Here is a 25398-nt window from a genome sequence, read left to right as displayed (position 1 = left end):
CCAATTCATTACACCAGGGATGTAGAATGTGTGGTCTTCCAGGTGTTGTTGGACTTCAGTTCCCATCAGGACTGCTTTACACTGAGGGTGACCACTGTAGTGTGACACTGTCCTCAGAAGTTTCTGCACAGTGAGCTTTCTCCTGGTACAACGGAGCTTTCACAAAGGAAACAGCCATGCCACTCTTAGAAAGATGAGACTGCAAATGTAGAGCTGAAGCACTTTTACTCTGGGAGTGAGGTATAGTACATAAAAAGGAAGCTAAAGAGGTCCCGGGGATTTCAGCCTGGCCCTTTTCATTAGGTTTTATTACAGAGCCAGGTTTTATGTTGTGAACTCAGTTTCCGATTGAAGATAGATTTTTTTCCCCATGATGTCGAAGGGTGGATCTTTGCTATTCACTCACATTTCATACATGTTGACTCAGAAGAAGTCACTCTGTGTCCAGTATGGATCCCTCCCAAATTTTAACACATGCTTTTAATCCGTCAAGGGTCATCCTGGCTGTGATGGATGGGAGTTATGGACTGTCCAGCACATCTGGAAAGGCTGTTTTAAAAGTTCATGTCCTCAAATCAAGTTCTGCATCATTTAGAGCAGTGAGATTCTATTTTTCACACTGGGAGAGTAAAAGTGTATTGAGGTCCCTTGAAAAAGAACTGAACCTGTAAATGGTGTGCTTCTGTTCCCCCCACCCCTCTTCCTTCTCTGGTGAATTTCTAATGGCCACTAAGTAGTGTCCTGGAGGACTCCATTCTAAGGATGTGTTCATAGGGCTTCACAACCTTTTTAACTATCTTTCTTCACTATCCACAGCAACCCTGAGGTTAAGGACATATTCTTCTGGAGAAGGCAGCACACTTGATCTCGATGAAAGCCACACATGAAGGAGTGTAAACCCCTGCTTGTGTTTGGCATCGGTGTTGTTCCTAATTGACTCCTCCTCTGCTACACACCACCATGTTCTGCTTGGTTGGTTACACCCCACCAAACCCATCTGATTTTTCTTAGTGCTCCTTGTAGGTCTAGCTCCTATTTCTTGGGTACTGACCTTAGCATAGTGGACACGCAGAGGATGGTCTGTTGGCTGCTATCCTACACACGTGCTCAGGAGTCAGCCCCATTCAGTGGGGAGAATTTCTGAAGAGACATACATAGGACTGCACTGGTAATGGCTTAGTGGGGTCAACATCTGCTGAAGATCAGGACGTGGAACCACTGCCTCCAAGTGTAGCTGGCACTAATAATCAGGGCACAATGCCATCTGCTGCATGACAGAAACTCTGGATGACAGATGCCACCACTGTTGGACAATCACTGTCATGTCTTTGTTGTTGTTGTGTGCTGTCAATCTAGTTTGACTGAAAATTGATTATGTCATCTTGTGGGAAAAAAGACCAGCAAATAACTATGCTAATCGAGATGTATCAAGTCACAGGTCACAAGCAAACTGCCATGGTCTGCATCATTTAGGCAACAAGCACCCTCCAAGTATAATCTCAGAAGGGCTGAATCTGTAACAAAAATATTGAGCACAGCATTTCTTGCCTACCTATTGGACATTTGCCCTGACTGAAGAAAAGCATTCGGTGTTGCATCTCTTTTATCTTGTACTAGTAATAGTAGCAGAAGAGGAAGAGGAAGAGGAAAAAGGGAGGAAGAGGAAAGGAAAGAGTGACGAACGTGTTTCTCTCTTTTTTTTCCTGAGGAAGAAGAGGAGAAGGCTGATGTTTTCACCATGGATCAAATCAATATTAATTAAATAAACATTGCAATAAATTTTTCCTTTAAAAATTAAAGTCATATATAAAACCAATTTATAAAGAATGAGAAGATGTAAATTTGACACTAGTAAAGAATCCTCAAGTATTTCATGTGGAACTTTTGTAGTGTGGAGATAATTTATTTGAAGGAAATGTAATAAACCCAAACCTAAAAATAATTGTATTTTAGGGGGTTTTGGTGAAAACAATTTTGGTATAATAACTTTTAAGTTATGTTTGCAATCAATTCCTGGAAATTTTCCTGCCTCTCTCTCTCTCTCTCTCTCTCTCTCTCTCTCTCTCTCTCTCTCTCTCCATTTATTCATGTGTATTATATGGGCCCTGCTTAATTATTTTCTATAACTAAATGTAATTGAGATACAAAGCACTGAAGTATTGATTTTGTAAACAACAATAGATCTGATAGAACTGAAGTTAAGTGATATTTCAAATCTCATTGACTTTAAAGTAGTTGAATTGTACACCTGCTTACCTCTCACACATTGGAATAAATCTCATACACAGTATTTGAAAAGATCCATTTCCATGTTTTTAAAGAACATGTGTTCATTATTTGCTATCTGAAATCAAATCTTCATCTTCCAAGTCTTGCAGAGGTTTCAGGCTACAATATAAAGTTAGTGCTCTTTAACAGTCCAGTGATGATGGGTACATTAAGTATATATAATAGTTCTCCCACAAAAACCTGCCTACACATATATATTGGCAATATGATCTCAAGTGCCTCTTTCTTTCCAGAATCTAGCTTGAACGTCAGGCATTTCTCATTCCATACAGAGTAATATTCTCAGCTGCAACACTTTGAGCATCACTTGGCTTTCATGAGAAATTAGTGCAATGACCCTGTAGTTGCTGCACTCTTTTGCATCATTTTCATGGGGCTGGAATCTATATTGAATATATGTGGGTCATTGTTTTGTTTCCCACATTTGTTGGCCTATTCTTGTTTGGGTTTGGACCAATTCAGTCTCTGCAGCTGAAAACAGTTCTGGTTGTACCCTTTCTACTCTGTGTGCTTTATTGCTTCCAAGCGCTTTCAGAGCATCTCTCGCTTCACTTTCCAATATTGCAGGTTAATCCTCATAGGGTTCCTTTTTGCACCAGCCTGTCATCTTTTACCTCTTTTGCATAGTTCTTCCAAATATAAAATGGACTGATTCCATGAAGGAAGCCACAGCCTGAACACAGCTGTGAAGGACAGGACATCTTGGATGGCATTCATTCACAGGGCTGCCATAAGTCTGAGATGACTTGACTGCATGTAACAGCTAGAAACATCTTACCACAGCTTGGAAGATAGTGACCAGGTGGCCTGTGTACTTTGCTCAGTGTGTTGTCCAGGTGCTGTTGAGGTTTCAAGGGTCAGCTCTACCTTCTGGTGGTCCTGTATTTTCATCCTGAGGTTGGACAGGACAGCCTTCAAAATAGAGATAATACCTAGCAGCCCTTTGGATACAGAACGCCAGGCCACCCTACCAAGGCAGTGGAGAGCCAGTGTGGTGTAGTGGTTAAGAGCATGGGACTGGGACTCAGAGGATCTAGGTTCTAGTCCCCGCTCAGCCATGGAGCCAACTGGGTGACTTTGGGCCAGTCACAGACTCTCAGCCCAACCTACCTCACAGGGTTGTTGTTGTGGGGATAAGATGGAGTAGGAGATGTAAGCTGCCTTGAGCCCTTTGTAGGAAAAAGGCAGGATATAAATCACAATATAAATAAATAAAATAAAAGGCAGTTGAACAACCTTTCAGCAGCTAATGGTAAGATCCTCCCAACCTAGGCCTCTTCTCTCCAGAAATTGTGGATGCCCCTTTTCCATAGTGCATGGGGCAGCCTTTACAGGTGTGGACCTTACAGTGCACATCTGAAACTTTTATGTACAAGCGATTGCTTGAGTGCAGTGACTGAGAAGTGGGATAAAAACAGACCTTAGTCTTGTGAAGGAATCTATCTACCAGGCATTCCTATTCTACCAGCATAGAAAGTCTGGGCTGTTTGATGTATGTTGTTGACTAAGCCCACCATGGTGATGCCATCATGAAGTCCTGGGTCACACCAGGTGGTCAGAGAAGTGCTCATGAAGTGCTTTTGGAATCAAGTGCTTCATTCTCGCCTGGAAATAAGCTGCTGCTCTGTTCTGTTTCTTTTCCCCGAATGTTGACACCCCTGGCTACATAAAACTGGTTGTGCAATGTGACAGCTGCCAAGGTCAATAAGAGTTATAGGGAATTGCTGAATAAGTGCTGCTTGCACAAATTAAAACCGCTTAAGGGCAACCTCAACATACACAGAATATGCAGCTTATTCAAAATGCTTTTGAACTTCCAAGAATCAACTTCTGAGTGATTTATCTGCTGCTACCTGCAGATAAGTTATGAGAAGCCATGTGATTAAATCAAAAGCGATTCAGTGAACCCTAGGGTTATGCCTCACGCATCACCTTACAGAGAATAAACAGGTTGTGATGGAATTTTTTAAAAATGTGCCTGAGAAAAATATAACGAGCCACTAAAAGCTATAGAATGGACGGTGGACCAGGAGCTGATGGGAAACAACTCGGATACATGTGTATAAAGGGCCATCTTAATATACTTAAGAAACTAAGATTTACCATGTGTATGCAATTTCCCAAATGGCTGGTGTAACAGGGAAATCTTAGTGAAACTGGCAGGGATCTGATAAATTCTGTCCATTATAATCGCATTTAAGGTTGAACTTGGAAATGTGATCCAATTTTTTTCTTGCATCAGTGATATTTCTCTTAGTATGCATAACTTTTGAAAACTTTAAAACTTTTCAGATTGTTAAGTTTTTTCAACTTACAGACCATTTGTTCTAGGACAGGAATAGATGTATTGGGTGACATTAATCCTATTTTATATCCAATGTCTTCATTTCAGTTCTGTAAGGGTACCTTAATCCAAAAGCCAATTAAATGAGAGCTCTCAGATTTAAGCAGGTTTAAGGCCAATTCACAGAGCATGCATTAGCTGCATACCTAGGCACTCTTCCACTCGTGAAAAATTGCAGTTTGCTCATAATTAGGGGGTTATGAGAGAGATCCAGCATGTGCCCTGTTAATTGGCATATTACATTTAGAACTTCCACCAGCTATGATCTAGCCTCTTCACTATATGTTCCTATACGGTGGTTGTGTCAATCATATCTGACAAGGGTTCAGTCATCATAATTTTGAAAATGTAGCTTAATATTTTTATGTCTTAGGTTGCCTAATCCTCCACTTTCTGCTTGGTGATATACTTCACACTGCAATCTATTCAGAAACAAGACCCACAAAGTTTAATAGAATTTACTTCCAATAAGTGTGTATTGGATTGTAGCCTTAAAGAAGTAATTACAACAGAAATGGAGCCCCTTCACAATACAAATGTGTTCAGAATCAAAGCACCCTCCATCCCTAGAATATCATGTTTTCCCCCTTAGCAAGTATTTGCAGCCAAGGCTTTAGGCCCTGAAAATAGAGCTTTAGAATGGAAGCGCTGACACACTCTAAACTGCAGTGGTGTGAGCAATAACTCTTGCAATAATTACAGTGAAATAAGTGTTAAGAGTTGGGGCAGGGAGAGGGAAGCAGAAGGATCTCTCTCTTTCTTTCGCCCTCAGATACAGCTTACACTGCACTGGCTTGAAATTACTTGAAATTACTTGAAGTCACAGGACAGTGTCCTCCTTGTTTGTTTGCTGTTTCAAAAATTGGTAATTGATCCTTTGAGGAGATGGATTGCCTTCTTTCTAATTTACTATACTATACTGGGTACTTTTGGTATTTTACATTTATTTAGTGTGTCTAATGTCCACACAGCCTTTTGAAGTTCACCAGCTGTTCACAGTGGCCCATGCCCAGGACCAAATAACTTAATTTTTCTGTCTGCCGGGTACCACAAAAATACACAAAGTGCCTCCGGTGGAAGATGCTTGGAAATGGCAACAACGTGTTGGACAACCATGCTGTGTATGTCACACATCCTGCCCTGAGCCCCTTAACCTAGCTTGTTGCCCTCAGGCACTGTGAAAGATATTGTCCCAAGAGAAGAACTGAAGCAAAAGACTGGATGTTGTACGTGGAATGGAAGGCCGCACTATCTTAAACCAACCTGGCAGAAAGATTCAACGTTCCGGAAGGCCACAATACATTGATGGTGGATTGTTTTGCTTTGATGGGTTATGTGTTTTGGAATCTTAACTCTGAGCCAGATTAGACTGGAAAAAGGCTAAATCTGCATGCGCTTGCTATTTTAATGTGTGATAGCACAAGGTGACAATTATGTCACAGCCAAATTACTCGCCACTTTGCATAAAGAAGGCATGAGGAGGGAGCAAAAGGTATTACTGATGGACTTGGAGCCTGGCTGATGCTAAAGACAATAAGAAGTAATAAAATATGTACATGTGAAATGAAAAGTTTCTGTTTAACTTAAGACATTGGAAAATATTCTAATGCTCTGAACCTACTTTTGCCCAGAAAACCTACATAAATTGTTTACTGCATTATCCTTATTCTTAATTGTTATTCAGATTGCCCTTCAAATTGCCCTTCAAAAATTCCCAGTGTGGCTGCCCTTGTATTATTATTTAAATATAAAATACAGTGACAAGAGAATGATTATAACAAGAACAAGAAATAATGTAAGGGCTTGATAAGACTCCTAACATAATAACAATAATAAAATATAGTAATAATAACAAGAAGAATCCAGAGAGACACTTGGGCTCCCATGGAGCAAATTATGCCTTCTTGCTTCCCAGCAAATTGCTAAGCAAAGATCCTCAGGGCTGGAGAGAGAAGAGTGTGGAAGGAGAAAGGAGTTGGATAGGGAGGGGATAATCCGAGAGATAGTGGACAAGAGAACTTTGGTCTTGATCCCTCACAGAGCTGGGAGACACCTGGGAAAGAATCCTGACATGCCCTGGCAGCAGCCGTTGCCTCAGAATTCCCAGCATTTTTGGAGGTCTTAGGTAGCCCTGCAAAGACAAGCAAGCCAGCAATATATATTTTCAGAAGACGCTTAACATCCAAGCAGCTTCACATCAAAACCCTCGGAGAGGAGTGCAGTAGGGAGTTAGAATGCCACATCCAATCATGTCAGTGGAAAAATAGCTACATCCTCTGTACAGTCCATGTTCCCTGACTTGAATCCATGCCTTATACAGCAAAACTGCTCTTTGGGGCAGATTGGACTCTACAGCACCTGTTTCAGAAAAAACAGTCACCAGTTTTGGTGATGCGGGATGGCAGAAATGCATTCTTAGTGCACATGATGTGGAAATGCTCCGTGGTGGTCCCCTTCTGGACAGAAGAATGCATCCTTGTCCTCAATGCATCATTCTTGTCTAAAGATATCAGTGTATTGCTGAATTACATTCCTACATCCTGGAAGCTATCCTTTGGCCCCTGCAAATGGACTATACAAGCCCGCATGGTGGCTAGGAGATTCATACCGCCAGGATGGAGAGACAAATTATCTCCCTCAACCATGCAGCGGACTAAAGGCCTCACAGCATTGGCACCCCGTGAGAGAACAGACGACTGCAACAACTTCATCTCAGCACTCATTCAGGCATTTGGTCACCCTACCTCAGTCTACGTTAGTGATGTGCAGCAGGAACTTTGAATGCTTGTGCGCCTATGTGGGAAAAGTGTGGCAAGATTTGGCCCGTAGGATCATTCAGATGTGTTTCCCAAGCCCTGCTTGTAGCTGCACCCACAAGCACTCTGGTTGCAGGGCAAGAACCAGGGCCTGTCCCATGATGATCCCAGTTCTTGGAAGTAAGTTGCACAAGATTCTCTCATCAACTTGTAAGCGGGGTTTTTATGCCAACTTATTTCGGGTTGTCTTTTCTTAAATAATGAATGTATTCGCTTTAAATGATTGCTTTTAAAGGAATTAATTTCATTTATTTGTCAGAATCTATGCTGCTGTGATCCTAATATTTGAATTAACTGGCCTGTGCTTTTAATGAATAAGTGCTGCTCACTAATCTATTTTTACAGTTAAAAATATAGTCATAAACCAATATTTTATATTTTATGATTATGAGCATGATGATGTAAACTACCATGACAGGGATATGCCTTAAAACTTTCATATACATGCATGCGTGCATGTGTGTGCAAACACATGTGCTCACGCACATGCACACCAGAAGCATAGAGATGAAGGGATATGAGAAGCTTCACTTTTTAAAGTTCTGCATGTGTTAACTTAGTCAGAAGGCCCCCTTTAAACACAACTTTGCAAGCCTAGCTTGGATTTAACAGAACCACATTCAGAGCCTTGCCCTTCACCCACATAACCCTCCAACGGCGGCATCACTGCCAGGAGGAACTGCCAGAAAGCGAAGCATGAGTAAGTCAGGCTTTTTCTTGGAAGAGCACAGGCGTCATTCAAAGAAGCACATGCTTCCCCCCTGGAGTGATGAGATGCAAGAGCTGAGCCTCCGTTCCACAGTGGGGAAGTGCCGGAGAAGCCCCGACTCTGCACGTCACCCTAGAATTGCAGCCACAGGAGCTGTGCCACTTTTCAGCGGCTCTCTAGAGCCATCCGGGATGACTCATACTTCACAGAACATGATAATATTAGCGAGCCGGCACTAGGGATCAGAGGCTGCACTGACGGGGAGGCTGCCAGGGCCCTGCTAAGCGGGGCCGCTGCTCCACAACGAGCGACCACAGAGAGCCTCAATATCACGGTTCTTTCCACAGAACTGCAGCTGCAGCCCCTCCTCCCTTGGCTCCCATGCACAGCCCCTGGAAGCATCATCGCAGTCCAGGCGTGCGGTGAGTAAGAGAGTGCGCCTCCCCCAGCCTTCGGTTCCCATCCCGCCAGCTGTTCCATGCCATTAAAATTCCTTATGTCTAGACTTACTTCAAATTGGGCCCCATGGCCCTGGGTGACAAGCACTCTGGCGCTAAGGTGCATGCAACGGACGGCTTGGCTGCCTTGTGGAGCTCAACTCCTAGGTGTGGTTGTGGGGGCAGGGTGCTCTTTTGGGTGACCAGAGCCACTTGCACTGGACAACTAAGGGTGCAGTCACATCATCCTTCTCATGGATTCCGTGTGCAAAGCGAATAGGTGGTAAATCCACCCTTCTGCTAGCATTGCCAGTCACACACGGTACTGGCTGCCCAGCCAGCAGCAAGGAGAAAAGGGTTTTCTAACCGCTGCGCTGCTGGGCAGGTTGATCAAAAGGTCACCGGTTCGAATCTGCACAACGGGGTGAGTTCCCGTTGCTCCGTCCCAGCCCCTGCCAACCTTGCAGTTCGAAAGCATGCAAATGCAAGTAGATAAAAAGGTACCACTTCGGTGGGCAGGTAACAGTGTTCCGTGCACTTCGGTGTTTAGTCATGCTGGCCACGTGACCACGGAGACTGTCTGCGGACAAACGCTGGCTCCCTCGGCTAGGAAACGGAGATGAGCACCGCCCCCAGAGTCAGGCATGACTGGACGTAACGTCAAGGGGAAACCTTTACCTTTACATGAGATATTTATCCTGCTCTTGGCATGCCCTACTTGTGGCTGTTTATGGGTTCTTTAGAAGATCCTGTGACCCTCCAGTGTTGCGTCCCCTGGGCACTTTCATTTTTTTACAACAGGGAAAATGCAGTTGTAAGAAACATGGCAAACATGAAAGAAAATGCTTTTTTGACTTGCATACTTGTGCTCTATACCACACAGCCGCCTAGCAGAAAAGCTGGAAAGGAAATGCTCTTGGTGCAGGGCTCAGTTCTCCATTCAATGAAACTGAGAGTCGATTTAGTGGATTGACAGCTTCATGTAAAAGAGCTCCAAGTCGCATTGCATCCATTGCCCCTGGTCCTGTCCTGTCATCGCTTAAACCAGTGGTTTTCAACCACCAGTCCACAGGCCAGTTCCAGTCCGTGGGTGATTTCCTGCAAGTCCATAAGAGGGCTGCAACCTGCTCGCCGCAGACTGGCCCAGGGGCTGGCTGCGCTCCACCATCTCTTCCTTGGCCGGCATCGCATTCCTGGGGGCTGCATCAGTGCTGCCGGAGGGTCCAGGGAGGGGAGAGGCAGCTCAGTGGGAGCTGGCCAGGAGCCATGCTGCACCAATTTCAGTATTTTGTTCTTTCGTTGGCAATTTTTGTTGCTCAGTTTCTGGTTGTTTTGGAGACTTTTCTTTTCTTTCTTTCTTTCTTTCTTTCTTTCTTTCTTTCTTTCTTTCTTTCTTTCTGGTATTGCATTTGGAAACTAAAACATAACATAGTGTATTTTGTGTATAGTGCTTTTTGTCTCTGCCTCAGCTTAAACACATGGCTGGGGAGAAACTCATGGGTGGTGGGGCAGAGCTAGATAGCCCTACCCAGAAGCATCTGTGAATGCCTGGGGGAGATTGTGTGCCTCTTCAGGAACTTCCTGTTGACTAGGAAACAGCAATCCTGATTGGCAGAACGTAGCCTTCTAGGGCTGGTAGAAGCTTCCAGGGCATCAGCAATGACAGACACCATAGGCAGGAAGAGGGAAAGCACAGCCATTGATCATGAGCAGCAGCACAGTCCTATCGAAAAAGCTCTTCATAAAATCCATCTTTGCTTTGATCATATGCGATAGTAATGAGCAGAGATTCTAACACAGGAAACCAGTCAATTCTCCATCATGCAGGCAGCCTCTTTCTCACTGACTAATGTACTAGTTTTGCAGAAACCCCATACCCAGCAGCCGGCAAATAATCATTTTAACAAGCACTGGCCATCTCAAAACGTAAAAGCAATGCAACTGACTAACAAGGAGAAGAGACAAATGTTTCAATTTATTTTGGAGTCTCCATGCAGGTGTTTAGGCGAGGTCTACAGCACTGTTATCTCAAGTACCTTTTCATCACTCTGACTAGGACAAAGATGGTTATCCTAAAAAGCATTCTTGCTTTAAGCAAAAGCGAAAAAAAAAATGGGAAAAGCAGTATTTCCTAAGTTCCTAAAATGTCTGCTGGAATTCCACTAATTTGTCTTCATTTTTCTATTTTATACATAAAATGAGTAATTAGAAAGATAGGACAAAAAGTATCATGGCATACGAAGAAACCAGACCAGTTTCATTGTCAGATTGTCAACTTTTTGAATCTTTGCATGTTCAGCAGAAGATAATTTAAGGCTATGGGTTCCATTCAATATTGCATGGATTGAGTTTTGCTTGTCCAACAGGACCTTACCTTCCTTTGCTCCTTCCTGCAGCCCCCCCAGATCTGTTCCAGGGGTCCTCCAATCCTCCCAGACAGACTTGGGAGGCCAAGGAGGGGGGATCGTTCTATCCCTATCCATCCCGCTGGCGGATGAACAATTGGATAAGGGCCCTTGACTTTTTATAGCTTCAGCACAGAGGTTTTCTACATGAGGATTCTTAACATGCTCATCATCCTCTACTTGTGATTGTTTATAGGTTTTTGAGACCAGGTTGTGACCCTCAATTTTGCTTCCATGTCTCACCAGCACTTTCTCTGATTTGTTATACTGATGTTGTTAAGAGCAGAGGAAATGTGGCACTGAAGTGTGAAAACAAAAGAAAGTATGAATTCCTCTTCTGAATTTACTCTATTCTACTTTACTGTAGGCTCACCTAGAGGTTATTTTGTGGAAAAGGAAGAAGAGAAACACTCCCCTGGTTGTGCTCATCGTTTCAGGTCTGTGACAGGAACTGAAATAAACACAGTGAATGGTTTAGACACAGCCTGGTTTAGAAAAGTTCTAGGGAATAAATAGCCTTTTCATTATGCTCCCTTATTTATTTATTTACTTGCATTTTTAGGGACAGCCCCATTCCCATAGGCTCTAGACAGTTCCAAAAGAGACGGTTCCAATCCAACAGCACCAGGAAGAATTGTAGTTCATGGGTACAGCACATTTTTGCATGTGTAAGATTCCTGATATAACCCCAGCATCTCACCCAGCTTTTCAAGATAAAACTGCAAGGGTACAGGGGGAGATCTATGATTAGATCACTTGTGTGAGAATTGTGCAACAATTTAACCTTTAAAGCAGCAGATGTGGGGCTGTAATTTGGGATCATGGTGCCAGGAAAGAAGTTTTCCCCCATACCAGTTCCTTTCACGGCTGCCATTTCACCAATAACAATTATGCCCCTCATGTGCACACAGGCAAAACTGCTGTTGCCACAGAGAAAAGGCATATTTTCCTCTAGGGCTGCAGTATTCAAACCGTGTTCCTGAGAAGTTCAGGGTTCCATGCGAATCATCCAGGAGCTTACATTCATCATTACAGCGAAATTGTAATATCTTCATTCCTTTGCTTCATTTAAAAGAGAGAAGTCTATGATAAGGTAAGATCATCATTCATTTTAATTCACACATATACGTTTACAAGCAGATTAATTGTATGAAATGTATTATTGGGACATTAATTGTAAGATTTTGTTCAAATAAAATGTGCTACATGAAACATATTTATTTTTCAGGGTTCTTGGCATACCTCCAGTTTGAAGACTGCTGCTCTATGGAAATTTTACAAGGAAAAGGGTGAACAACCTTCTATCCCAGCACGGTCTCCCCAGTCCAAATGCAGCAGACCTTGGAGTTGGTTTTAGAGGCATAAAAGGAGGAGTTGGATCCAGCATCATTGTTCCACCATCAGAAGGATCCTGGTGGTAGAGCTAGACTTCTGCAACCTGTGCTTCCTTCATCACCTCCCTGCGTGCCCTCCAGATCTTCTCCGGAGGCTTTCCAAAAGCCCCAGCCCTCAAGAAGGCAGACCTGAGTGCTTTTCTTTTCCTGCTTTTCAAGACCAGGAGTCCTCAGCAGTGCTGTAGTTGGGCAGAATAGCACAAATATGCAAGTAGTTACTTTTCTTTCAGAAACAGTCCCCCATTTAACTTCATTCTAACAAACACCCAGGAAAGTGAGAGGAATCAAAAGTGTACAATAAATGCCTCATGTAGAAAAGCTTGCGCTCCTGCTGATATCTTATGTCACATCAGCTGTGTTAATTTATATGTAGTTTGGTTCTGAAGAGTTGCCCAAAATTAGGAGAGAAAAGAAACCACATTATAGTGCATGCATATTTATGCATGCATCTTTCATATGAACAAAGTCATGATACGTGATGCTCCATTGTCAAATTGTACAGTTAATCCGTCTGCTGGGTGATGGAAATTTCACCACTGGTCACATATCTCATATCAAGTTGGATTTTTGGATTATGCTCAGAATACTTCCCTAGAACAAAAAGCAGTCAATCTGGCTTAAAGCTCCCCACTATGTATTATTCAGTATGAAGGAAAAATTACTTTAAGAAATCCCTAACTATTATTATGATATGTATATAGATCTAAGTACATTGATCTATGTATCTGTGTATATACACAAAATAAATAGGAAAAGTATGCTTAATTTTTCTGGATAGTTCTGAAAAAAATGTTCTCTGTATAGCAAAAAAATTCCCCTCTAAATAATTACTGTTAATATTGTGCACTGGGGAGTTTGAATTGTGTATGTGTGTCTGCTCTTCATGGCAGTACTGGCCAAAGACTCTTAATTTTTCTGCACAGGGCCTTTATCACACACTCATAATTCCCAATTCACTGTTGTTTATGGGTTCTTTTGATAAGAACATAACCCTCCAGTTTTGTTTCTGTGTATAACCAGTATTTTCAGTGAAAAGAAAGAAAGAAAGAGTAAGAAAGAAAGAGTGCTGGAAAATGCAGTATTTATTTGTGAAATAAAGCAAATTTCCTATTTGTGCAATCATGCTATTCTGCTATACTACAGTGCCACCTAGAGGTCATATGGCAGAAAAGTAGGAAAGGAAAAGTTCCCCATGAGATCTCAATTCAGTAACAAAATGAACAGTTGCTTAACAGCCTCGTGTAGAAAAGCTCTCTCAGCAAAGTTCAGCAGAAGAATGAATATTCATCTTATTGGAGTGAATTATAAACTGATGTAAGTAAGGATGTCTCTATACGATACCAGAGGTGGCCATACTCGTTTTACAAGACTGCCATGACTTCAGGGTCTCATTAAGGGAGTGCTGACTTGAACACCATATATTCATCCCCCTCTTGCCTTTCCCTCTACTTTTCTCCTTGACAGTCATTAATATTGTCTCCGCTCCCTTGATTTGTACCTATTTGATTCTGTTGGTTACTGACTGACGGACAGACAGCAAAACAAAGTTTCAAACCTTATGGTGGAACAACCTCTTTAAAATATGGATGCTTTTGCTATCGAAGCTCAAAAAATCTATGAATACTTCTATTTAAGAGCTATAAAAACACAATGATATAAAACAAGCAATTTCAAAAATGATCCTCGCTGTGCATTACTTATATTGGCGCATGGTTAAGGAGAGCGGAGAGCGTGATCCCTTCCCTTTATCCCCGTTTCCAAGATGAATGCCTTTGCAGAAGAAAACACGAGGGTTGGCACATTGCTTGGCCAAGGCAAGAGTTATTAGCTTGGGGCTTCAGTGCAGCCCGAGGCCATATGAACATCACTGTTTTTCAAGCTTCAGCTGGTTTATTTAGGAGCCAACAGGCTGTTTTAGTTTGAAATCAATAAAATAAGCAATCTTTATTAAGTCAAAAAATTGTTTTCTTTTACCTTTACCAAAGCTAGGCCTTTTCCTCAACCTCACATTTTGTTTTCTCTGGATTCTTATCCCCCTCACCTCCAACTGCCCCTCGTTCAGTGTACAATATTCCCCCGCTGTGCCATGCCTTCTAACACTGCTGTAGTTCTTTCGGCTTTGCTTCCCTTCTTTTCCTTTCCTTTTTCTTTTTTTTAATGTTCCTCTGTCAGTTCTTAAAAGGCCATAAAAGTGAATTTAACATTAAAAGAAAGCTTTGTTTGGCATCCAGGGTCGAGAACCCAGTGTTTGTCTGAAGCAGCGAGATCCACATATAGAAGCAAAGCAGGTAAATACCCATGTTCCACTTTTGAGTCTGATGCTACCTTGCTCTGTTAACTGGGAAGCAGCCCGTTTTTCTGCTGCAGCATTTAAGGTAGAAATAATTGCACTTCCAATTCTGTGTTTGAAGATATTATACAAGAGGGATCGGCTCCAGGAGCTGAGTGCCCTGGTTGCAGCCACTCCATTCTGCGCCTTCCCCACCCGACTTTGGCAATCAGTCAGTAACTCTTCCAGAGATAGCCTCTACTCTGTGAGTGGCTGCCTGAAGATGCTAATGGATGGAGGAGTAAAATCAAATTGAATTTGAATTTTTAAAAATGGAGGCACTGGCTGTTAAGGGTCCACATCCAGGGTTAGTGGTGTCTCAACTGGTTCTAATGGGGTCACACTCCCCAGAAAGACCATGTTCACAGTTTGGGGGTGCTACTTGCCCCGGCCCTTCAGATGCCAGCTCAGATAGAAGAGGTGGTCAAAAGTGTCTGCTGCCAGCTTCAGCTGATTCATCAACTGCATCCCTTCCTGGAGAAGAATTACCTGGAAACTGTAGCACACGTGTTGGTAACTTCCAGGCTCGATTTCTACAATGTGCTCTCCATCGGGTTACCCTTGTGCCTACTCAGGAATCTGCAACAAGTGCAGAATATGGCAGCCAGGCTGGTGTCTGAGACGGCATGGAGAGCCCACATACCACCAAGGTTAAAGTATCTGCACCAGTCGCCAATATGTTTCTGTATTCTAAGGTGTTGATAATTACTTTTAAAGCCCTTCATGGCTTGGGCCCAGTATACCTTCAGGAGTGCCTTTGCCCATGCTTTCTGTCTCATCATGTTCCTCTGGAGATGATCTTCTGAAGTCTGCTTCTGTAGGATTAATGTCAACTACCCAGAGGGTGGTTCCAGTGGATGCCCCTGAGCTGTGGAATGCTCTGCTGGCAGAGATGCGTCTGATTTCCCAAATTCCCACTTTTAAGAGGGAATCGAAAACATATCTCTTCCAACAGGCTTTCCCAGAGTAGTTATCATTTCAGCGTAATTTAATATGTTGTGATAGTCAATATTATTCACTGTTGGTTTTAATTTCTTGTAAACTGTCCAGATCCTATGGGAATGGGGCAGTATATTAACACCGAGCTTTAAAAATGAAATAAATAAATTGCATGCTCATTGAACATGCCCAGTCTTCATTAAGCTGTTCTGGTGTGTGGGCTGGATGAGCTGCCTCCTTGACTTTTTATATCTAATTTCTTGTATACATCAGAAAACCTTGGGGGTGGTCTGATCATGCTGATATGCATGACCCCCACCACTTCCTGGTGTATGCATATTGTGCTGTTTTGATGACTTAAGGACCGGCATTCAAAAACCAAGATTGCTATTTATTATCATATGTCTGCATACTGCGGCCCTCCAGATGTTTTGGATTGCAACTCCCACCATCCCTCTCCATTGACTCATGGGAGTTGTGGCCTTCCAGGTGTTTAGCCTACAAGCTGTCCCCTTATATAATGTTAAGAAAATGTTAACATTTTCTTTCTCATTTTAGGGATGGCACGAACTTTTAGGGGTGGCTATTCATAGAATACCACCAGTGAGACATTTCCATGGGATCCAGGAAAATAGCCTTCCTGCACCGGGAAGCTTGAGATTCCAGGGACCATGCAAGGCAGTGTGAGGAAGCAAAGGCATTTTGTTCTTTTGTGTTTAGCTTGCAGATTTTGACCAAGGTGGGTTTTAGGGACAATTTTCATATTATTGTTCAGCAAGAACATATGGAATACCTAGGTCAAGACTTCATACATCTGCACTGGTTTCCAGAAGACCAGGAATATAAGCTGTCTTTCAGTGGTGGCGAGCAGGCCTTGCTGATCTGGAGCGAGCTTGAGGCTGGGTGATGGCACACAGCTGGACAACAGGACCACAAGGCATTCCCGATGCTCCTCCATCATCCCCTGGACCTGCTGCCACTCCCCATGTGGGTCACTGGGGTGGGGCGCGTGCTCCTTTTGCAGGCCAGCAAAGCTGTGGAAGGAACTCCTTTACTAGGTCGCCACCCCACATTCTGTTAATGGGGCAAAACAGGCCTCAAGTTGCATCTCACAGCGAGGTCTAGCCGTGGCTTTCCAGTAACATATTTATTTTAATTAAGAAACATTCATTTAAAAAAGAACTCCATAATATCTCCAGGACATCACAAGCCCCTTTCTTCCTTAACAACTTCAGTTCTGAGCATGCGGGGGAAAAACAATATTCATTATATTCCTCCAAAAGAGCCATTTGTTTTGTTTTACATCTACTTGCACTTGCTGTCAGCGGTTCTTATCCCCTTTCCACAAACACACATTTTTGTGCTAATTAAAATTTGGAGTCAGGCATTTCATTAAAAATGTGGATAAGCTCTATCAATAATAAATTTTCTCCTATGCATTAATCTTATGAAGAGAGTAACTTGTGAACTGGCCTTGGCTCAGATCAGCTGCCATGGAGATTTCACATTTTTCCAAAAATTTTCAGCTTCATCTCCTTTTCCACTCTCTTTCCTGTCGCTTGTGTTACTCCCAGTAATTCAGAATAACAACCCGCAGCAGGAGCTATCTTCCAAATTTACCTCCTTTTATAAAGCCTACATGAACTATGTAGAATTAGTTAATAATATATTTCATACAGCTGGCAAAAAGAGAAGTTGGGGCAGTGTGTTTCATCTAGATCTTGGCAAAATAGGGAGTCCCGGTCTTTTTCTTCACCAGGTTCCTCAGGAGCTGTTGGGTAATGAAAATACGAATGCAGATGAAAAAGCGCACCAACGGCAGCAATCTCTTCTATTTCATGAAAAGCACTTTGAAGCACTTTGAGACAGTATGTGATCCTTTATCTTTCTTTAGCCTTCATATGACATGATACTTCTGCAAGTCACTGAGATAAAGCATCACAAGAAGAAAATCTTTTGAATTACCTTGGTGACCTTGCTTTTTTCAGAAAATGCAAATCAGCTTGGAAATGTGATGTTCTAGAAAAGCTAAGGAGAGCCTGTCTTCCACTTACACAAATAAGAGAGCACACAACACAATTCATTTCATTTTTAACAGCTCCTTGGTGCCTTGAAGGCCAATTGGTTTGTCGTGGCAGCCATTTTGTTTCATGTGCAAATGGTGGATGACGAATGAGGGAGTCTAAATGGCCAAACTGGACTGGGCTGGCAGTAACACATCTGGGAGAGCCGGATCAGTGGTTTATCACTGCAGTCTCAGTTAATCTAGCTGCCATCCTAACCTTCCTGTATTCTTCTTTGATAATAGCAACACGGTTGCTACTGCTTCTCGTTTCACTTTCCCTTGGCCTTGCTATGACAAAGCCATATTCATTGCTTTTCCACGGATTGATGGCTGACCTGGTCTTTTGATCCTGTCAGATTTTTCCCTTCCATTTTTCAACAGCAATTGGCCGAACACCCACACCTGGACATAATACGCCACGTAACAGATCTTAGCACATCCTTTGACAAGTGAGCAGTATGGACTTAGAAATACAAGGATAGACCTCCCACCCTGTCATGTATGCCTGATGTCCAGAGCTGAGATAATTTCCAGATACATGGGGAGTTGCCTAGCAACTGCTAATCTACTTTTCTGTCACACGCAACTTTTCAAGGAGTGGCCCTGGGTATCCCTTGGGCTTTTAACCCTAGTTAGTCAAGCACAGGTGTGCAGAAACACTCATCCTCTATCAAAGCTAAGAAGCGTCTGTGAACTTCAGGAGCTTCCCAGCTTGCATAGAGCTTATCCAGCCAAGACTGATTTGTTGTCTAGCTCAATGACACCTTGCTAGACCTTACATTGATCTCCTCCCTCCTCCCTGACCATTCAGTCTTCTCTGGTGTCTTTGCCAATTCAAGTGGTAACCTGATAGCAAAGCCTCATTCATTCCAGATCGGAAATGGGCAATTAGTTGCTAGCAAAGTTGGAAAAATGCAGCGATAAAGCATAACTTTGCTACTGCAGTTTGACTGTCCTCCATACCCCAGATCCTTTGTCTATGAAGTCAGCTAAATGTAGAAGAACCTTTCATTGGTTCATCCTGGAAGCATTACAGAAACGCTCATTCCAGATTTCAACAAGCAAAGATTCTCAACAAATTCAAAGGGAGGCTTTGCATATTAAGAATTGGTTCCTGGGCACGGTTATGCCTTGTTATGTTAATGCACTACAGTTGAATCCCAATATGACTGAAAGCCTATGAATGGGCACTTTGCAGAAATTGGCTCTGGATGGGGTTGCACTGATGGGGTTTACCTCTAAAGAAGCAGGTAAACTGTTTGGTCGTGCTCCTGGATCCATCTCTTCCACTTGATGTCCAAATGACCTCAGTGGTCCAAAACACCGACTACCAACTTCTGTTGGCAGGCCAGCTGCACCCATTCCTGAATAGGGATAATCCAGCCTCAGAGATCCATGCACTGGCAACCTTCCGATTCGATTATTCTAATGTACTTTGAGTTGTGTGCCCTTGAGCCTGGTCCCCAACCTGCAGCTGGTAAGAAGACAGCCAGCTGTGCTCAGATAAGATCTGTATTAAAATAACTACACTGGCTGCATATTAGCTTGTGATCCATGCTCAAGGTTAAGTTATTGCTACTCAGAGCTCTAAACTGCCTGGAACCAGAATATCTAGCAGCTGCCTTCCCTTACATATACCTAACTGATCCTTAAAATAATCAAAAGAGGCCTTGTTGGTCATTCCAAATTACTGGAATTTTGCTGTGTCGTACCTCCACAGAAGGCCTTCTCAGTAGTGGCACCCACCCTGTGGGAAATTCTCCCTTGTGTAGTTCAGGAGGCAGAACAGTTGTTATCTTTCAAAGACACCTGAAAACACACCCAATCACTCAGTCTTTCCATGCTGTTCCTGTCCTCCTGTATATTTCCTGTAACTGGAATTGTTTTGAAATTTCTATTTTAGATGTGAATTTAATATGAATATTTAAAATGTTATTTTAATATTTCTATGTATGTAAAGCACTTAGGGATTGAAAAAAGACTTAGCAATAGAGAGAGATTACAAAGAGATATATAACCCAGTGCTATCCAGTTGAACTCCACCTTTGGAAGGAAAGATCTAGTGACTAGCAAGTGAGCCTTTTGGGACGAATCACCTCTGGAATCCAGAAAGGATTCTTGGGTTTCACCTTTATTTTCAGCACCTGAAACATTTTATTATCTGCACAGTGCTTTCAGGTGGTTGAATCTGTAGGTGCATTACATTTGTATTCAATTCTTTTCTGTGGTGCTTCGGATTAGCATGATTGCCATTGTAGGCCATTGTAGGCCAAAAAAAGGCCTTTTATACTTTGATTTTGTAAATTACCCTCAGAGCTTTGAGTAAAGATACACTAGTAAGTGCCTTGAATTATAACAATGCACTCATCATTGGTGAAACGATCTTTTGTAGTGCAAGGCACTGCCCCACCTCCCTTCCCTCCCTCTCAAAGCTGCTCTTCAAAGGCATCAGCCCATTTAAAGGTGTTTATTACAGAGGCAGGCAACCTTTTGAGACCACAGACACACCTGGCAGTTTGGAAAGTGTTCACCTTCCACCACAAAGTGACTACCATGGGAGCAATGGTAAACAACACAGAGCCCACCTGAAAGACAAAGTGCACAGCAGAGGTAAAGTCCAGGTAAACAACTCCTTTGGACCCCTGATTTTCACCACCACCGAAGAGCATTTCAAAGCAATCCAAGCAGCTAACAAGAAGCTATGCATTCCCGTGCAGCTTCAGCGACCTGGCAAAAAGTCAGAGGCTCTTCAGGCACATAAGCCCAGGTAACATGCATCCCATTCTTCTGTTTTTCCCGAAATGCCATCCCAGCTGATTCTGGAGGAGCTCTCCCCACCAAGAGCTTCGTCAGGTTCTGTGATTCTGCAAAAGTGATAAATCTAATGGTTTTCTGCAGCATCTGCAGTTCATAGTAATAACACAATTTAGTTCTTATGTGCAATGGAAGCAGCAGTCCACAGAGAGGGCTGGTGGCGAGATGTTCTGACACAAAACCAAAGTCCGCTCTTCCAAATCCTCAAAGGCAACCTAACCGCTTTATTGTGTCATTGCTACCTCTGTCTGTATTAGTCCATAAAAGCAATCCAATAAAATTCGACTTAGACACACAGCCCCGACATTTAAAGTGAACAACTAAAAAAAGAATTATTTCATCGCACTCACATATCATGGTATGGAGTGGGACTCTAGATATGGGGCGAGCATTCATGTTACCCCAGGCCATGAATGTCCTCAGGGCTCTCATGAAGAAGACTGGCTCTAAATATTGCCCTCATTTTGGAAATTGGCTATTAACACGGAATGCAGCCATGTGATCATTTTGCTTAGCGAGTGACATCTCACTCACACAGTGCTGCGAATAAAAGAGGCAGTCCGTCTTGGCATGCTGTCCAGGACCAGGCTTGCACCAACTCTTCAGCTGAGGGCTGGGAAATGAGGTCTGTGGACATAGGATGGAGGAGAAGGGAAAGGTTTTCACAAGGATGCGTTCTCCAGGTGCTCAGGCAGCCCTTGTGAACAGACAGGGCTTGGAAGGGCAGGAGGCGACATGGGAGAGGAGCAAGAGGAGCCTGGTCAGGTCTCTGACCCATGACATGCTGTTGGGAGAGAGGGGCCACCCCGTTAGAGGGCCTGCGTAGCTCTAGGAGCCTAGACCTTCTTCAGAAGGGCACACCCGGAAGGGTGGACCCCGGTTGCTGAAAAAGAGGGTTTTCAGAAATAGTTTCTAGTTTGGGTTCCACAGATCACTCTGTTTACATGCAGAAAAGAGATTCATCTTCTGGTGGCTATAGCTGTATATCAGGAATAAAGAGCTACTAAGCAAAAAGAATGTCTGTTGTTTGAAAGGAAATAAGGGCGATATCCAGCTGCTGACATGCAGGGACTTCTTGTGCTATGGTAGATACCAAGTATGCAAAGCCTATGGATATGCACATGACTGAGCACTCCTTCACCCTTAAGGATATTGGAAGAGTCCTGCTGGTTCAGGTGCAAAATCAGATCATTTAGCATAGTGTCTTGTTTCTCTGGGCCAACTGGGTGTCTCCAGGAGGCCCATAAGCAGGCTATGAAAGCACCTCTGTTCCTGTCCCCTGAGAAACACCACCAATATAGGCCTGGTATACACACTCCTTAGAGGCAAGGTCTGCCTATGTAAGGAAACCTGGTGCCCAAGCTATATTGCTCTTACTCACCAGATCCACCCAAAATGGTAGGCTTGTTTTTTGAACTACAATGTACTATTCACAGAAAAGCATGCCATTCCAAAAGAACATTGCTGTTCAAAATTCTGGCAATGCAAAAACTATCTAAACTGTTAGATAACAGAAGTGGCTGATGATGTGAAAAGTCAAGTGAGTAGTCCAGGCTCTTCTCGTACCCTAAAACCTGATCAAGCATGCCCATTTCTTTCTCCACTGCTACAGACACTGTCCAGAGATTCTCTGGAATTTTCTTCCCCAAGCTGGTACCCCTCAGATTATTTTAGAAGTCAGCTTTAATCAGCTTCAACCAACAAGGCCAATGACCTGGAATGCTTGGAGGTGCAGGCCGAAAGATCCTGGTTGGGAAGAACTGTTCTCGAGTAAGTTCACCAATGTTTCTGAGATGAGGAAATCATGGAAGTTGTCAATGGGTAAGGGCGGTGATGCCATAAATATCTGTTATTATATTTTTAAGAGTGATATTTCTAAACCATACTGTGTTCATGTATTTGTTTTTCTTCCCCTCTTATCTATAAATCTTTGTTTTATCCCTCACTCCAAATTAAATTTTGATGGTGTTCATGATGCTTCTTGAATATAACACCCTTCTGCATTCATACAGAATTAATACACCCATTAATCCCAGGATCTTCTACTACTCTGTGTAGATTTTTCAATAACATGGAACGTGACACCAAACAACACACACAGGTGATGTGCACAGATATGCTGCAGTGCTGTATGCAGCATGTGCAAAATTACAGTCAGAAACTGCAGTGCAGCTTCATACTCTATGGAGAGCGATGCCCTGATTCTAGTAATGTTCATTCTAGCCTTCCCCAGACTCAATTCCATGATGTATTTTGCACTGCAGCCCTCATAATACTTGGCCCTGTGGGCTGGGTCTGATGAGAGTTGTATTCCAAAATATTTGGAAGGCAACAGGTTGGGAAAGACTGATCTATTCTGGCTAGCAGCAATTTTGCAACATTTCTGGCAGAAAGAGGTCTTTCTCATCACCAGATACACGACCTTTTCCATCTCGAGGGGCTTGAGGCTGAACCAGGCCCTTCTACAGACAAAGAAAGTATGGAATGCTAAGAACACATCCCAGGCCAGTCTGAGGCCTTGCTGTGATGGAGCGGCAGGATAGTTTTCTAAGCTTTCCACGGGGCCAAGTATTGTGAGGGCTCCTATGAGAAAAGGCTCAGCTCCTGGCCCTGCTGGAGCATCAGGCAGACCCCGAACCTTCACTGGCAAGGCACACAGAATCACAGCAGTGATTTATCTATAGTTGCCCATTTTAAAAGGTCATCATGAAAGGGATTTCATATACTCATTGATGCAGCCTGAGGGGCATTTTTAGAAACCATCGAAAGCCACAGGACAAGCTTGTCATTCATTGTTTTATTAAAGATGTCATAAAATTCCCTATGACGGTTCAAAATTATACAGGAATTGTGTTGCAATGTTTTTATTTATTTTTAAAAAAACTATTGGAAAAATAAAACATTTATTAGCCCATTAATACATCTCCCTGCAGCCACTGTGAAGTTATAATGCAGACCACAGTGTGAAACATCAGTTATATTCTATTAAGACAAGAGACGGGAGGAGAAGAAACAGCAAATGGGTTATAACTGTTATTTGCCATGGTTTGTAATTTAGAGTTCAGTAGCTTCTTGTCTGCTCTTTATCTGTCAGATAATTCCCAGTTTTCTAACCTGTAATAAAGAAGTCAGTAGTAAATATTAAAACAAAACATATTATAGAGATAAAGGAGGAGGCACAAGCAGTTTATTGTGCTTATAGACTCTGTGGATTCAGTTTATGGTAAAATCATCAACAAACTCATATGGTTCCTTCCTTGGCAAGCCTGGCAGAGATCCTCTTAGGCTTAATTCGAGGCAAGGCTTAGTCTAAAATGTATGAACTACATTAAGTAAAAAGTGTACCTGAGGATGTACATGGCGTGTTTCTCCAAATGCAGCCTTGCCCTCTGGCATCTTTCACTGGAGGCATTTATGCTGCTTCAAACACATTCTTGCTGAGACTGCCTGGATGTTTTGAAACGCCTTGTGTCCAGAGACGCATCCCACATGTGGATTCCAAGTATGTGGGTAGTGTTTGCTTTGATTACCTGATTAGCCATAGGACACCTTGCTCACTACTAGCCACCGTGTGTGCACAAGATGCCAGCGGGATGCAGTTGGTGTCAGTTCAGAGTGACAGTAACCAGCTTGCCTTTTGGATCAGGCTATAAGGCTGCGACTTGGCTTCTGAGTCTTTGGCATCCAATATCCAGTCCAACGTCTGGGCAAACGCCCAGCTGCAAGGTGACAATTCAAAAGTGAATGCTGAAAAATCTATACTGGCTGTCTACTACAACGACACCACTTCTTAACCTTGGAATCATTGTATCTGTGCCCTGGAAGCATCGCCAAGATCTACCAATTAAAGCAGGAATCCTGCCAGTTTGAGTGAGATAATGAGACCCATAGGAGAAGGGAGAAAGGAAGATGTTATTACAGTGAAAATGGATAAATGAACAATGACAGCTGATTTGCAGCTGACCATACCCAAACTCAGGTTGTTTGTTTGTACCAAAGAACTGGATTATGATAAGGGTGTGTGAGAGAGAGCAAGAGTGAGAGAATGAGACTTACAGATCAAGGAGGACCTTCAGAAGGTGGCAGCTCTGAGGGTCAATTCACACAATCAGCAAACTGGAAACCCCACATGTGTTATAGGCACTGGGCTTGTGTGTATGTCTCCACCTGGTATGTGACAAACATATATGCTAGAAGGGTGACAGCAATTGTACAAACTAGTACAAATACATGCATCTGTGTTGTACATTGCATATTGCATCACATACATGAACAGAGGCAAAGAATTCATTACTGTAAGCTGTAGTGATGGCTACCAACTTGGATGGCTTTAAAAGGGAAGTAGCCAAATTTATTGAGGGAGTTATCAGTATGTACAAATCTGTTGTGTTACCTTCATTGTCAGAGGCAAAGTGCCTTGAAATACCAGTTGTGTGGGGGAAAAAAAGCAGGGAAGTGTTGCTCTAATGTCCTACCTGTTGCCTTTCCATGGACATCTGGTTGCCCCTTGTTGAAACTCAATGCTGGACTGGATCAGTCTTGCTCTGATCCAGTGTGTGGCTGCTGGTGCATCACAAACAGTGCTGCGTACCTCTTTTCCAGGTTGTTTCAATAGATTCTTGGTCAAACATGTGGGAACATATTCAAACAATCCCCACTGCTTCCTAATCATTAAGTGAGCTATACACTTAATATAAGGACAAGTATTAGCAACATTTCAAGACAGAAAAATTTGTAAAAATGAATGTGATCAGTCCCAAGGCTTCCAATTACAGTCAAACCTCAATTTTCGTAGGCTTAACTTTCACAGATTTGATTATCCGTGTGTTGTCATCAATAATTAAACGGGATTTTTTA

Source organism: Varanus komodoensis, unplaced genomic scaffold, assembly GCF_004798865.1.
Source record: "Varanus komodoensis strain SLA01 unplaced genomic scaffold, ASM479886v1 scaffold32, whole genome shotgun sequence".
In the NCBI taxonomy this organism is placed as follows: domain Eukaryota; kingdom Metazoa; phylum Chordata; class Lepidosauria; order Squamata; family Varanidae; genus Varanus; species Varanus komodoensis.
Note: the sequence above shows the minus strand (reverse complement) of the source record.